Here is a 13,575-nt window from a genome sequence, read left to right on the forward strand (position 1 = left end):
CGTGGATGCTCCTGGAGACACTGTGGGGTGGGAAGGGATGCAGCAAGGGATGGAGAACATTCCCACTGCTGACCTATGCTCAGGTGCATTTACCTCTTCCTTAACTTCTGCCAAAAGGGGTTACTAAGGAAACAAGGAGACACATTTCTGGGAAAAACACAGACATTCCTAATGAGCAACAAGCCCTATGCACATCTTTCAGCTTGGATGTTTGGGGTCTGTTCCTTGGTCTGCTGTAATTGAAAAGTGTCTGATTCTTGAACCTGCCTTCACTCTTTTGTCCCTGGCTCGTTCCTAGGGCAGTTGCAGGGTGCTGAGCCTCCACAATGAAACACACAAGCTCTGAGTCACTTCTGCTTCTGGCAAAGGGAATGGGAGAATCCATCTGGGCTCGTTCCATCCTGGAAAACTTGCCATGTTTTGCAATTTGCACTTTGTTTTGTTTTCTTCTTCTTCTTTTTTTTTTTCTTCTTTTCTCCTCCAATCAGAGTGGCTGGCTTCTCCTGAAGCTGACACAGCTTTTTGTTGCAACAGGAAAAAACCCCACCAAAATAAATTTTGCTGGAAAGTTTAATCCAGGAGATTAAAAGCTGAACAAAGGTGCTGCTGTGCAGGGAGCTCTGCAGAAGATGCTCAGCTCTTTCCCACAGCCCCATTCAAGCCCCACTCATTGTCAATTATCAAGTTATACGTACCTTGCATTGTTCCTGAAGTTTTAAGGAGTAAAAAGTTCTGTTGAGAAGAAATTGCCTGAAGGGTACAAACTAAAGGCAGAGGCACTGGAAGAGGTTGGACTCACAGTTCTGGTCTCCTCCTGCACAGCTCAGGGGATGTGAGGCCAGTTTTGTGGTGCTGGGCCTTGGACTGAAACTAGCAACTCCCCCAAGACTTGCCAGTTAAAGGAAACGAGTGATTTACTGGAGCAGAAATAGCAATTATCCTTGGAAATGAAACAAGATTAATTGCATCACAAACTGCAATCTCACGAGCACCTACTTCATAACATCAGAACAGAAAGAGTTTTAGATCTAGTATTACTCCAGAAGGGGGAGAATACATTCTTCAAGTCAAGTAATCAGATCCAAACACTGAAAACAATTCAGAAAATGCTGTAAAAGGAACATGGATAGGAACAACATCATTAAAAAGGAACATTTCAAAAGGATTTATAATCCCCAAATGAAGTTCTCCAGTACAGAAACAAAGAAGAAGAATTATTTGTTTTAAAATTTTAATTGTGTTTCCTGAATAGTGTGTTTAGTTTGGGGGGGTGTGACACAATTGTGTATTTTCCCACCATTCAGAAAGTATAGTTCAAGTTATCACAAGGAATTTGGTCATTAAAAAAAAAATCTAAGCCTGCAAACCTGATGGGTTTTGCAGTGTGGTTAACTTGGTGCTTCCAGAGTGTTTAACTCAAACAAAGGGAAAGTTCAAAGAGAATGGTTCAGTTTATCTTACTATGTAATTTTTTCCTGTGAGCACAGAAAATTACAAGTGACAGTTTTTGATAGATTTATAACGCCCTTAGATTGCACTGAGGCCATACTGAATACATACTCATTTTAGGCTCTCTATCAAGAAATTTAAAATGCCAGTTCATTGGAAATTAATTCCAGAAGAAAGGAAGGGGAAAGTTTGTTGTTCTTCCATATTAGTTATTCTTGCTAACCCCTGTGTGCAAATGGCAGTGGGCATGGGGAGAAAGTGCAGAGCCTTCTAGCAATATATTGATTTTTCAGCAGGGAAGGGCAGTGTGGAGTTTGTTTTATCTGCATGGGAGGGTGTTTTATCTGTTTTATTTGTTTTATCTACATTGTAACCAGTGACAAATATCTCTTGTCCAGCTCTGATGGTTTGTAGTGATAGAAAAGGTGTGTGTGAAGGAGATTAGCTTCTCCTGGAGGGATCAGTGGTTTTCCTATGGGAAATAACAGATTTTCCTCAGGCACTGAAGTGCTGCTCCATCCAACCAGATCCACAGGGCTCATTCAGAGCTGAAATCCATTAAAAGTCCCCAGGGAAGCTGCAGCTTTTCCTACTCTTGAGAGGAATAAACTACTTTACACAACTGTATTTACCCCAGGGGCTGCACTGCTTTAGGGCTCGGTTTCAAACAGAATTCCCAAGGCAGGTCCCTGGGGGATGTGAAGAGGTTACTCCCATGGAATGCAGAGGTGCCCATGGCACATTGACAGCTGAGCTCTTCCTCACTGTGGTTTTGGGACAGTGTTGGTACCAAGGACAGAAGGGAAAACAGAGGAAGTTTTTGATCTGAAGTTTCATAGCTCATTTCAGTATCCAATGTATTGACTTCTGAAAGCATTTTTAAAATACCTGAAATGCAGTTGCACACTATTTCCAGCAGTCACAGTCTGACCTGGGATATCACTATTTTGCACTTTTTAATTATGATGCAAAATCCCTAAAGTGAGGGTTACACTGAATAATGGTTTGGATTCAATTATTTTGTCTGTTTTTTTGTAATATTATTAATATAATGGTGTCTGGATTTTTGTAATATTATTAATATTATGGTGCTGTTTTAAAACCAGAGCAGTTGAGCAAGCAAGCCTGGTCACAGCTTTCAATTTAGTAGATCTTTCATTATCTACCTGGGGAGGGAAAAAAGGGGACAATATATTCCTAAATTTTGCTGCCTGATACCCAATCTCCGTACAGGTATGACTGAGCTGAGTTGCTTTTCCATTAAACCCCTTCTTTTTCCATGAAAAATCTCCTGGCAAACCACCCCAAAGGCACTGACACCAAATCCAGCTGAGCTGTGGTCATCTGGGGGTGACTCTGCCATGTTGTCATTGGTGGGGGGCTGGTTCCTATGCAGGGGACATCACCATCACCCAAGATGGGATGGAAGCCCAAAACACAACTCGGGTCCCTGCAGCTGAAGCATCTCTCATCTACGTGCAAATGATGAACTGACACAAGGCAAAGTTTCTTTTTTTAAAGCCCAGTCCTGGTTTGTGCAGTTTAATGATTTCCTCAGATATCTTTTTAGTTATTTATTTCCACTCTCTACAGGCTCTTGGCTCTTTAACATTTTTAAATTACATTTTCTGAGCGTGTTCTCAAATTAAATGTTGCTGAAAGCAGCCTTGCTTTAGAGGATGGGGGTTTGCAGAGCACTTGGGCCTGATTCAGCAAAAGCACTTTGATTATCTTCAGTTTAATTTTACAAAATAGTTAAGCACATGCCTACAGCAAGGTATGTCCTTAAGTCCACCTCTGCTCAGCAAAGCGTTTAAACACGTGCTTTGCTTTAACCAGAGACAAGGGAGTTTGAGCATATGCTTAAATATTCCTCAAACCTGGAACCTGAGCAGCTCTGGCAGATGATTATCCTCCTGCCTTTCTGGAACTGGTGGATCTGTCACACTGCTATAAAGATTGGAAAAAACCAAACACCTTATTATATGCTATTTCTGGTAAAAGCAAGAGCAGCTCCTCCCCAGTTTGGGGCTGGAGGGGCTTTTGTCAGGGCAGGGAAGGGGGTGATGCCCTGGAATGAGTGAAGCTTTGTGGCTGTTGCCTTGCTCTATATTTGGATGTTATACAGGCACAGTGCAGGTCCCTGCCTGAAGCCTGTGGGTGTTGCTGAAATACAGATAATAAATGGCTCGTGTGATTTGACAGAAGGCACTTTGCTGAGTACATCCAAGGCCTTTCCTGGATGTGCTGGCTGTGATGGGGGTTCTCAGCACCCCTTCTGCTCTAAGGCTTCAAGTGTGTTGGTGTGTTTAAAACTGCACCCCGCTGAAGGGAAAGCTCAGCCTGGAGATGTTCAGGGCAGGGTTTGGCACTTTGTCAAAATAGTCGGCAGAGATGATCTGCTGCTGAGTTTAACAAAACCAGTCAGGTTGGGATCATCAGGGCTTCCACCAGGATCACCTGTTTGGTTTGTGTGCTGAGCTCCTCTGAAACCTGAGAGACTGACACCCTTTGGACTCTCAAATCAAATTATCCTGGAAAGCAGAAAGGCTCCAAGCCTTGGCTGAGCCAGAACATAGTATTTTTTGGGACTCACAAACTGCCTTAAATCACAGCTTCCCTAATCCAAATGTGGAAAAAGTGTCATTCAGATTCCTGACCCAGAGCTGCACCGTGATGCCATTGTCCCCTGTCTGCCACAAACACAGGACCAGTGGCCAGAAGGGGTGGCCCCATCCTGTGTGTTGCTGCCTGCTCCATGTGAGCAGGCACACATCGGCTGTGGGTAAATAAAGACTTTTTCTCTATTCAATTTTCTGTATTCAAAACAAAATATCTCTTTAAGAACAGTGAGCCCAACACCAATGGTCCCAAGTGCTCTCTCCACTGCTCTCTCTGGTGTGACAGCATCACAGTGATCAGGATCCAGGTAAGCACTGGGGGTGCTGCCTCCCATCCTGCACTCAGAAGCCAAAGGAGCAATGAAACACAACTGTTACAGCAGCACTTTTGGCTCATTTGTTGGTGATTTGGGTAAAAGTTTCATTTCCCAGCATGAGGAGCCTCCTTGTTGCCCCTAATAAAACCAGCTGCTGATCATGTAATTCCAGCACCAGGGGAAGGACTGGGAAAGAAAAGCAAATGGATAAAAAAAATGGTGTCAGTTTTCAGATGGGAATGATCAAAGTACCAGAAGAAGGATCAGATCTATCCCCAGCTGTCCAGCTAAAGCTTATCCTTTGGATGGGACAAAGCAAAAGTCTCAGTCCAGAGAGCTCTTGAGTTTTTTGGGAATCAGGAATCTACCCTGCTTGAAGATGTAGCTGTCTCCTTGCCTGTCTAGTCCCCCTCTATGTGCCCTGCAAAGCTCTATCAGTATAGACTCTCTGCTTTCACCCCAGCATAGGGGACATTTAACAAGTCCCCCCTTTTTTTTTTTTCAGAATATATTCCTTCCCTGCAAAGCTCTTGGCTATTCCTATCTTCCTAAAAAAGTCTAAACAAAAAAAAATTGTTTGTGGTGCTAATGGTATGGAATGAGCTAAAGCTTTATGCCATTTTTAGCACTTTTGGAACAGAGAGAATTGGAGGATCTGAAAATATATGCTTAATCGCCCCCAAGGAAAGACTGCCATAATATTTTGGGTTACATAAGCAAACTAAATTGGAAATCTGGAATCTATTCAAGACCTTTTGATCAGGGAGCTTTGCAAGTGCAGAAAAGTAAAAACACAGACAGATGGGGATTAGAGTTGAGCATCAGAAGAATAATTTCCTCATTTAATTTCAGTTCCACCAACATATAAAAAGCATTAACAGTCCAGTTACATAACGTGTGTCAGAGCCTGGCTGGACAGGGCAGGAATTCTCACTGTAATTAAGCCATTAGCCAGCCCATGCTTGCTGCACGGAGGCAAGAGTCTCTCTGCACAGGGAAAGACACCCCCCTCACCCCCCTTCCTTCAAAAATCTGGGCAAATGTCCTGGCCAAAATTAGAAGCAGTTATTGAGGCTAATAGGAGCTGCAGGGGGTTCAGGGAAAATTGAAACCTGCTCTGAGATACTGCTGGGCTCACAAAATCCAATTGACAATCACTCACAAACCCCAATCCACTCTCATTTCTCTCTATCTTTGTCACTAAATCAGCTTCAGTGGGAGAAGCGAGATCAGGCTGAAGAGCAAGAGGAGATATTTTTGGTGATTGTTTGATGCTGGAAACAATAGTGCATAATATACTTGTTGTTTTAATAGTGACATCTTTGAGAGAAGGTGCTACAACATCCAAGGGCTGGAAAGAGTCCCACGAATTTGAGTCTGCAAAGGCTGGCAGACTGGATTAGGTTTCTGTTCTTGCCTGTTTTCCTCTGCTTGGGGCATATTTTTGTGCACAGTGGTTGATGCAGAGTGATGCAAAAAAGCACTAAGAGGACGGTCTAAATAAAACCACTTACATTTCAGGATCAACTCACTTCTCAGCTTCTGGACAGATTTTGAAGAGTGTCTGATACCTCTGAACACCCATATTAAGAATTATTTTCCTACTGGAATCAGCTCCCTATTCTGCTGATGTCTGCAGCCTTTAGATAAAAGTCACTCCTTCCAGGTAGCTGATTTTTTTTTTTTTGAGATGTTTTTGAGAATTTCTGTATGCAGATTTAACTGCAGTTACTTTTGCTTGCTTTCACTCTTGTTACATGAACTTAGATGGGAGTAGGAGTGAGATTTCATGGACTGGGTCTGCTTTTCTTAATTTCAATTAATATGGTATATAGGAAGAAATCTGTATTTTTGGCATTGCTTTATGATACTCTGTATGAGTTCAGAGGAGTCCCCAGGCAGTCTCTGCAGCAGGAGTAGAGCGGTCCTGGGAGCTTTCCTCTGACCCTGAGAAATCCCAAATTGTCCAAGACAAATCCCTGGAGTTCTCCTATGGTCCTCACCCAGCCCCTTGGGAAAAGGAATGGCTTGGAAATCCTGACTTCCTTGAAAATCTGCAACAGGGTCTGAGGGCAGCCCATAACCTCTAGGTTTGAGCAGCTTGAAGAGAGCAGCTGTGAGGGGGACTTGGGCTGCTGGACATGACCCTAAATGAGCACTGGCAGCCCCAAAAGCCAACCACGTCTTGATTGCATCACAAGAAGCTTCACCAGCAGGTTGAGGAAGGTGACTCTATTGAATCACCCACCCAAAATACCTTGTCCCTGGGCTCCCCACCATAAGGAGGATGTGGACCTGCTGGAGCAGATCCAGAGGAAGCCACAAAGATTATTAGGGCTGGAGACACTCTCCTCTGGAGCCAGGAAGGCTCTGGGAAGGCTTTAGAATCCCTTCCAGTGCCAGAGACCTGGAGAGGGACTATGGACAAGGGTCTGGAGTGGCAGGACAAGGGGAATGACTTCAAACTGACACAGGGAAGGTTTAGTTTAGATATCAGAAAAAAAATTTGCCCTTGTGAGGGTGGTGAGGCCCTGGCACAGGCTGCCCAGAGGAGCTGTGGCTGTTCCATCCCTGGAAATGTTCCAAGCCTGGCTGGATGTGGCTCTGAGGAACCTGGTCTGGTGGAAGCTGTTCCTACCCCTGGGTTTGGAACTAGATGGTCTTCAAGGTCCCTTCCAATCCAAACCCTTCTGTGTTTCTAGGAGGCTGCACTGGGGTGCACAAGGCTCAGGTGCTGCGCTGGGATTTGTCAATACACCATCATTTTCACATTGAATTGCTGAGCAAGTGTGAGCCCAGCCATTAACTGGACTTGGGGACTGCAGTTATTTCTGGACCATGAGAAGACCACAACAAGAAGAGTTAGTCATGTATGAGCAGTACTCTGCAGGCTGATGTTCCACAATAAAGAAACAAAAATAAGAGAGAAACATTAAAAAATTAGTTGTACACATGACTGGCACATCGTTTCCATCCAAATGGGTTATACCGTAGGTGCAGATGAGCTCATAGGCTGCTATTTAAGGAGGAAACCTCTACTTACATAAATGTCTGATTATGCAACTGTCATGGAAACCACAGATGACAAAGATGTATTAGATTAGCTTGTCCATTCTCTTGGAGCACAGGATTGTTCCTTGTGGTTTATTTTTCACTCAAGATTTTAAGAACCGATTGGTGGCTGCTGGGTGCTGAGCTTAAGAAGAAATGATTTATAGTATGAGCTGTCCCATTTCTAAAGGTGATTTTCTTTGGAAACTCAGGAATAGAAGTGATTAAAGTACTGGTTGCATCCAAAGGTCCTCACACCAGTGTCTAGCTTATCCTTGTCCCTGTATGCTCGGAGGGTTCTGGCTTTCATTCCTTAAAATACAGGCCAGAGTCTTAGAGACTTTACCATCCTGCCTGATCTTTCATCCCCTGATATTGTTGTCTTTCCAAATAATAACCATTTTTCTCTGGTTTTGCACTCTGCCAGTGTGTCCCTCATGGCTGCCTCTTAGCCAAGCTATATAAATGTTGCTGCTCTTAATCTTTGCTCACAGGTCAGTGTTTTGAGCCATGCTCATTTTTGCTGCTGCACAGGGAAATCGGCAGAGATTAGTATTTTAATCTTCTTTCCCTGTTTAAAGAAACCCCAGGACACACATTGAATGGTTTTCCTGTCACTTGAAATTAAAATGTTTAAAAGTAAGTGTATTTATATATCTTTTTCTCAACTTTCACCTCTAGCTCCTCTCAGTCATTGATTTGGCTGCTCTTCTGCCTTAGAAACGGTGCTTTTTGGAGAAAAATGAACTTCAGTTTGGCTTCATATCATGAATAGTGTGATGTTAGGTCATGAGCTATATGGTTTAGTCTCACTCATGTTCATTCTGCAGAATTAACCTGAAAAGGTAATATGCCAAACCCTCTGGGCTGTCCATTCCCACCAGACCTGAGATTAGGGAGGATGCATAGCAAGACAAAGACAAAAAGATTAATGCTAAGTACCAGTGATATTTAGCATCATTTTTGTCAACCAGCCCCTCTTTGATTGTGTTTTCCACTCACTCACAACGTGTTTGGTTGCTGTTGTTTTCCATAAAGGTGGTCTCCTTGTCCTTAATCCCAGTGGTTGCTGAACTCAACTCCTGCTCCCCTCATGTCCAATTCAGATAACAAGAAACAAGTAAAATGGGTATTTCTTGCTCTTAAGACGTGCTGAGTGCCATGCTTAAAGAGTTTAAAGCATTACATGATTTTTATGTGTAGTGGGACTTCAGCCAGGATCACAGGGCAAATTAAATTCAGGCTCTGTCAGATCCCAGGCTGGAGAGTTGGGCCCTCTCCTCTGACAAGGGATCTCAGAGCCAACCTGTAGCTGACCATTAACCATGGATGTCAACAGGGAAGCTGCTGCTGCAGAACACAGGGGGAAGCTGATAACCAATTAGCATGAATCCAAAATACAGGACAGCTTCTCTCCGAACCATTGCGTCAGGCTTGCAAGCTAAGTCTGGTCTCGCTGAAGTAATTTGAAAAACACTTAGTGTTGGCACGGTTCTCACTGCCAGCCCTGCCAAGCATCTAAGCAGTGACCTACACATTCCCTATCTTGCTCGAGGGCTATTTTAGCCAGGGCTGTCAGTGGAACTGAATTGTTCCCTTATGCGGTGGCTTTGTAATGTGGAAAACTGCTCAGGAGGGACCACTCTCTAAAACAGAGAGAGTAACTCAGTCTCCAGGGCAAACTCAGTCATTGATTTTTGTTTATTTACGATTTTATATTTTCCTGAGGCAGCTGATACAGAGAGCAATTACAGTGGTGATTTTTCTGTGCTGTGGATCTCGATTGACTGTGCTGTGGAGGGATCTGTGTTTATTTCACATCAAACCCCACTGCATGGCACTGCTTTCCAGGCATTACAGAACTGAGACAGACTTGACCCTGGAGATGAAAATTTGAATTGTAATGTCTCACCCTGGATATCCTTCCATCAGAGAAAAGACAGTGAAGCACAGTTCTTGTGGGATGATTTAGAAGACAAAAGCACTCCAACCACTCATTTTAAATCACAGCAATTGGACTATGCACAGCCAAGCCAACTGGTTTTAGAGCAGGTCAGATGAGTTCCAACCTCCTCTTCAGGTATTTAAGGGAAGTCCTTAACAAGAACCTGCTTTGTTGCAATTCTTTAAAGAACAAGTTACCCGAGGAAGAACTTGCCAGGTCCCCTCCCCATTCTTCTGCAGCAGATGCCCAAGTTGCTGCTGTCCTGCATCCCACAAACAGACACATTTCTGCAGGAAAGATCCCTGAATTTCATCTACAAGCCTCTGAGAGCCTTCTAAATAATTTCAGCATGAGCTGTCTTTAGGAAGTTAAAGGCACAAGGACCAGGATATTTAATAAGATGGAAATGACAAAATGAGAACCACATTGAAGGATCTGGGACTTTTCTCCCTGTATGGATTCCAAAAGGGATCATGAGTTTGCAGTGCTCTGGCAAGCAGAGAGATGCTGTGCATTCAGCACAGGCAGCAATTACATCTCCTCTTTCTAAATTATGTTATCAAGAAACATCTATATTGTTTGTATGGGTCTAGATTATGCTCTGAGAATAGAATGTTCCCTGCATAAAGAGCACGGCTGGAGTAAATCAATGAGGATGCACTCAGAAACATCAATTAAAGGTAATACAAGTCTTTATGTGTTATCAGGGAGGGAGCAGAGTTTGAAAATCTGATCTTCCCAGCCCTGCCTTCCTCTCTAGGAAAGCAGAGCTACTCAGAAATTCATAAGGTTTAAAAATAAAATACTTGTCTCCTCTCATCCTCATCTTTACTCAGGTTTTTACTCAACGCTGGTTCCCAGCATAGTAGATGAGTGTAATGTTTTTCTTTAGCTCTCAAAGTTCTGCTGGGTTAAGGAGTTACCTTTCTGCAAGTGCCACAAGTTGAGTACCTTGGGTTTGAGGTACATGCTTTGGGACACCTGAAATCTGATTGCTTGAGGTGCCAAGAGCCCATCAGTGATCCAGTGGAAGTCAAGAAAATCAGGTTCCAGTCTTCTTCAGAGCACCACCTAGAAATTCAGATTTTCAAAGTTAACAGTGATGTCTGAATACAAAAAAATGGCAAAGCTGTGATAGAGGTGGGAACAAAATCTAGACTGTTTTACCCGTCAAGTGTGTAATACCTGGAGCTCATCTGCAGAAGAGTGAGTAAGTGGGCCACCTCTGGACATCATTAGTAAGGGACATGTCCCTAAACGTTGCCATGACCTTCTCCGCTGGTCCCAGATATTTCCTGTTATTGAGACAAATGAGAAATTAATGTGAATTTTCCTTCAGCCTGTTAATTCTGCATCCCCTTTGCAGATATTAATTCAAATGCAAAACCTGAGCCTGGGTTTGAGCCTCCCCTGTTCTCCACGCAGCTCATGCAGAGGGTTCCTGCTCAGGCACATTTGTTACCTACGTGACACTCATCCATCATCGGGATTGTAATTGTGAGGGGTGGAAAATTTTCTTCTCACTAGTCAGAAGGAAAAAGGACTTACAAAGAATTTATAAGCTTCTTCAGCTAAGTTAATTATTCAGGAAAGGGTATTTTTCACTGCAAGGAGCAGAGACAAGCAGATTCCATTCATAGCTCAAATGCCAAACAATTTAAGCACCTTTGGTTTTAGTGGCTTATTTGATTAATATTAAGGTGGTGGAGCAGGGGGGGGTTAGTGTTTTGGGTCCTTTATTTTCCTTTAATGCCTTTTCCTGTTGGGCAGAAAGCTGCTCCCTTTTCGTCACAGCCTGGATAATGAATTGCAGTGTACAAAGCCAGTCATACAATACGCAGCAGCGGCAGCAAGAATCTTTGGGAAGAGTTTCCATAGAAACATTGACGTCCTCCTGGTGAACAGGACACTGAGTTCCTTCAATGGGAGGTATGGGGTTTTAAAGGAGCAGTGAGATGGCGGGAAGCCAAGGCAGCAGAGCTATGACTCTGCATCTCCCTACAGAATAGGGGGCTGGAGCTGGTGGGAGGGGAAGAAAAAAAAATTACCCAATTACCCTTGCATTATCAAAATGCCAGATTTGATGGTTGCTGCTTGAACGGTACTGTACAGAGCCTGGTAAATAATTAAACTGCTGACCGCAACGTATGTGAGAGCTGGCAGCCAAAAATCATAAATACTCAAGGCTGTGAACTAGCAGCTTCTAAAAAATCTTGTCAGATTTTGCCAGAAACCTTAAATTCAGCACAAATTGGCATGATGCAGGCACAAACCTCCCAGGGATGAACAAGGTTGCACTCGGCGATGTGCACCCTCCCCTTCCCTGCTTGTCTTGGAATGAGACAAGTGCTTTGCTAATGTTCCAGCTCTGTGTTTTAAATAGCCCTGTGTCTACCCAGCTAAATAGTGGCAGAGTAGCCCTGTCTGGAAGAAGGCTGTTTCTAGAAGGAAAACAGTCAGAGGAAATGTTTTTGCCAGAAACGTTGGGAATCATACAAAACAAAAAAGGCAGCATGTGAAAGAATTTGCTGCTGAGTGCTCCCCAGTGTTTTTGCTCAGGCTCACAAAATACTTATTTTCAGAGCAATTTCCAGATAAGAGCAATGAAAATGACAGTCCCTTCTTGGAAAGAGTGTGGCCCACCCCACAGCCCATCTGATGCCAGGTATGTTGTCCAGAGCCTCCCCCTGGCCGTGGGAGTTCTGGCTCTGGAGTGAGCTCAACTCAGCTGAGAAAGTGAGCAGCCCTCCTGACCCCACAGGGTGGCTCTCAGCCTTCGTGGTTTCCTCCAGCTCTGACTGAGCTGTACATCTCCAGCACAATTCAGATGACTCTCTGGGGTACCTGAATGTATCTCAGCATTTTACATGTGTCACTCTCCCAAAGAGATTCATAAAATGGCTTGGGCTGGGAGGGACTTTAACACTCATCCAGTTCCCACCCCCTGCCATGGGCAGGGACACCTTCCACCAGACCAGGCTGCTCCAAACCCCATCCAAGCAGGCCTGGGATACCTCCAGGGATGGGGCAGCCACAGTTTCTCTGGGCAGCCCATGCCAGGACATCACTGGGAAGAATTTCTTCTTTGTACCTAATTTAACCTGCTCTGTCAGCTTTAAAAATACCAAATGCCCAAACTCCTCCTTGGGGTGAGTCACATGAGGCAAGGAGCACCCATTGCAACTCTTCCTCTGTTTCTCTCCAGTGCTGATATCTCAGGGGTGACTCGTTGTTTACACAGCAAACCCTTGTGGTGTGGAGTTTCCTTTGAGCAGCTGAGCTGGTGGGAAGTTGTGCTCCACTGGGACAACACAGAGCAAGGAGGGAGCTTTGCTCCATGCAGGAGCAGGTGCTGTGGTCTTGAGCCAGCCTTGTCCTGTCTGCAAGAGATCTTCTGTCATTCAAAAGTATCTTGCAGGTTTCCACACGTCTGTTTCTTGTTCAAATCCCTCCAGAGTGATTATCAAGAAATACAAGGCATCCACAACCCCATTACAGTTGAATGGGAGCCCAAGGTACCCTGCACCTTCCACAGTCTGCTCCCAACAGTCTTCAAAGGCCAACAACTGCAGTGTGGCTGCTGACCTTAATCCCTGTTCTTTGCAATGCTCAGAGACTGTGGCTATTTATACTGCTCTTATTGCAATGCTGAAAACTCTGCTGAGAGTGAAATGATTTCAAATCTATATGGGCATGATGGCACATGAAGTTCTGGTTTGTAATTTCATAGCAAAGACATCCATTTATTAAATGGGCTCCAGGTGGGGTGTTTGATACAGAATATGGCATTGATCTATTTGCAGAATGTTTGCAAGAAGATCATTTTGGTTCGACTTATTCAGCAAGATTCACTGTAGACAAAGAAAGACAGAAAAATCAGCAAGTCAGAGGGTCTCAAAGAAATGTCTTGAGTTCCAGGGACTTATTCAGATTGTTTCACAGGATGATGATATGAATGTCTTTGAAGGGAATAGGAAGAGGGGGTAAAACAGGATGTCCATCTTCCTGAGGAGTACTTAACTTTTTTCATCCATTTGTCTCAGTGTTGAGTTAACCTTGTTTTGTGGATGCAGAAGACTTAGAAGTAAAGACCCATTTAGAATGAGGGATGTTTTGCTTGAGCACTTTGTCCTTATTTACAACTTAGGGGAATTTGAAATCTCATTATTCTTTCTTGATTAACATACCTTTG

General features: G+C 43.9%; 1 long non-coding RNA gene across 1 annotated transcript; it reads right to left on the reverse strand.

The window, feature by feature from the left end:
- Window positions 1-9,109: 9,109 nt before the first annotated feature.
- Window positions 9,110-12,314, reverse strand: LOC135284377 (uncharacterized). Its single transcript, XR_010349781.1, has 4 exons — window positions 10,771-12,314; window positions 10,569-10,678; window positions 10,307-10,454; window positions 9,110-9,317 (listed from the first exon to the last, which is right to left on the reverse strand). It is a non-coding gene; the product is annotated as an uncharacterized LOC135284377 (long non-coding RNA).
- Between the last annotated feature and the right edge of the window lie 1,261 nt (window positions 12,315-13,575).

This window comes from Passer domesticus, chromosome 20 (assembly GCF_036417665.1).
Source record: "Passer domesticus isolate bPasDom1 chromosome 20, bPasDom1.hap1, whole genome shotgun sequence".
Taxonomy (NCBI): Eukaryota; Metazoa; Chordata; class Aves; order Passeriformes; family Passeridae; genus Passer; species Passer domesticus.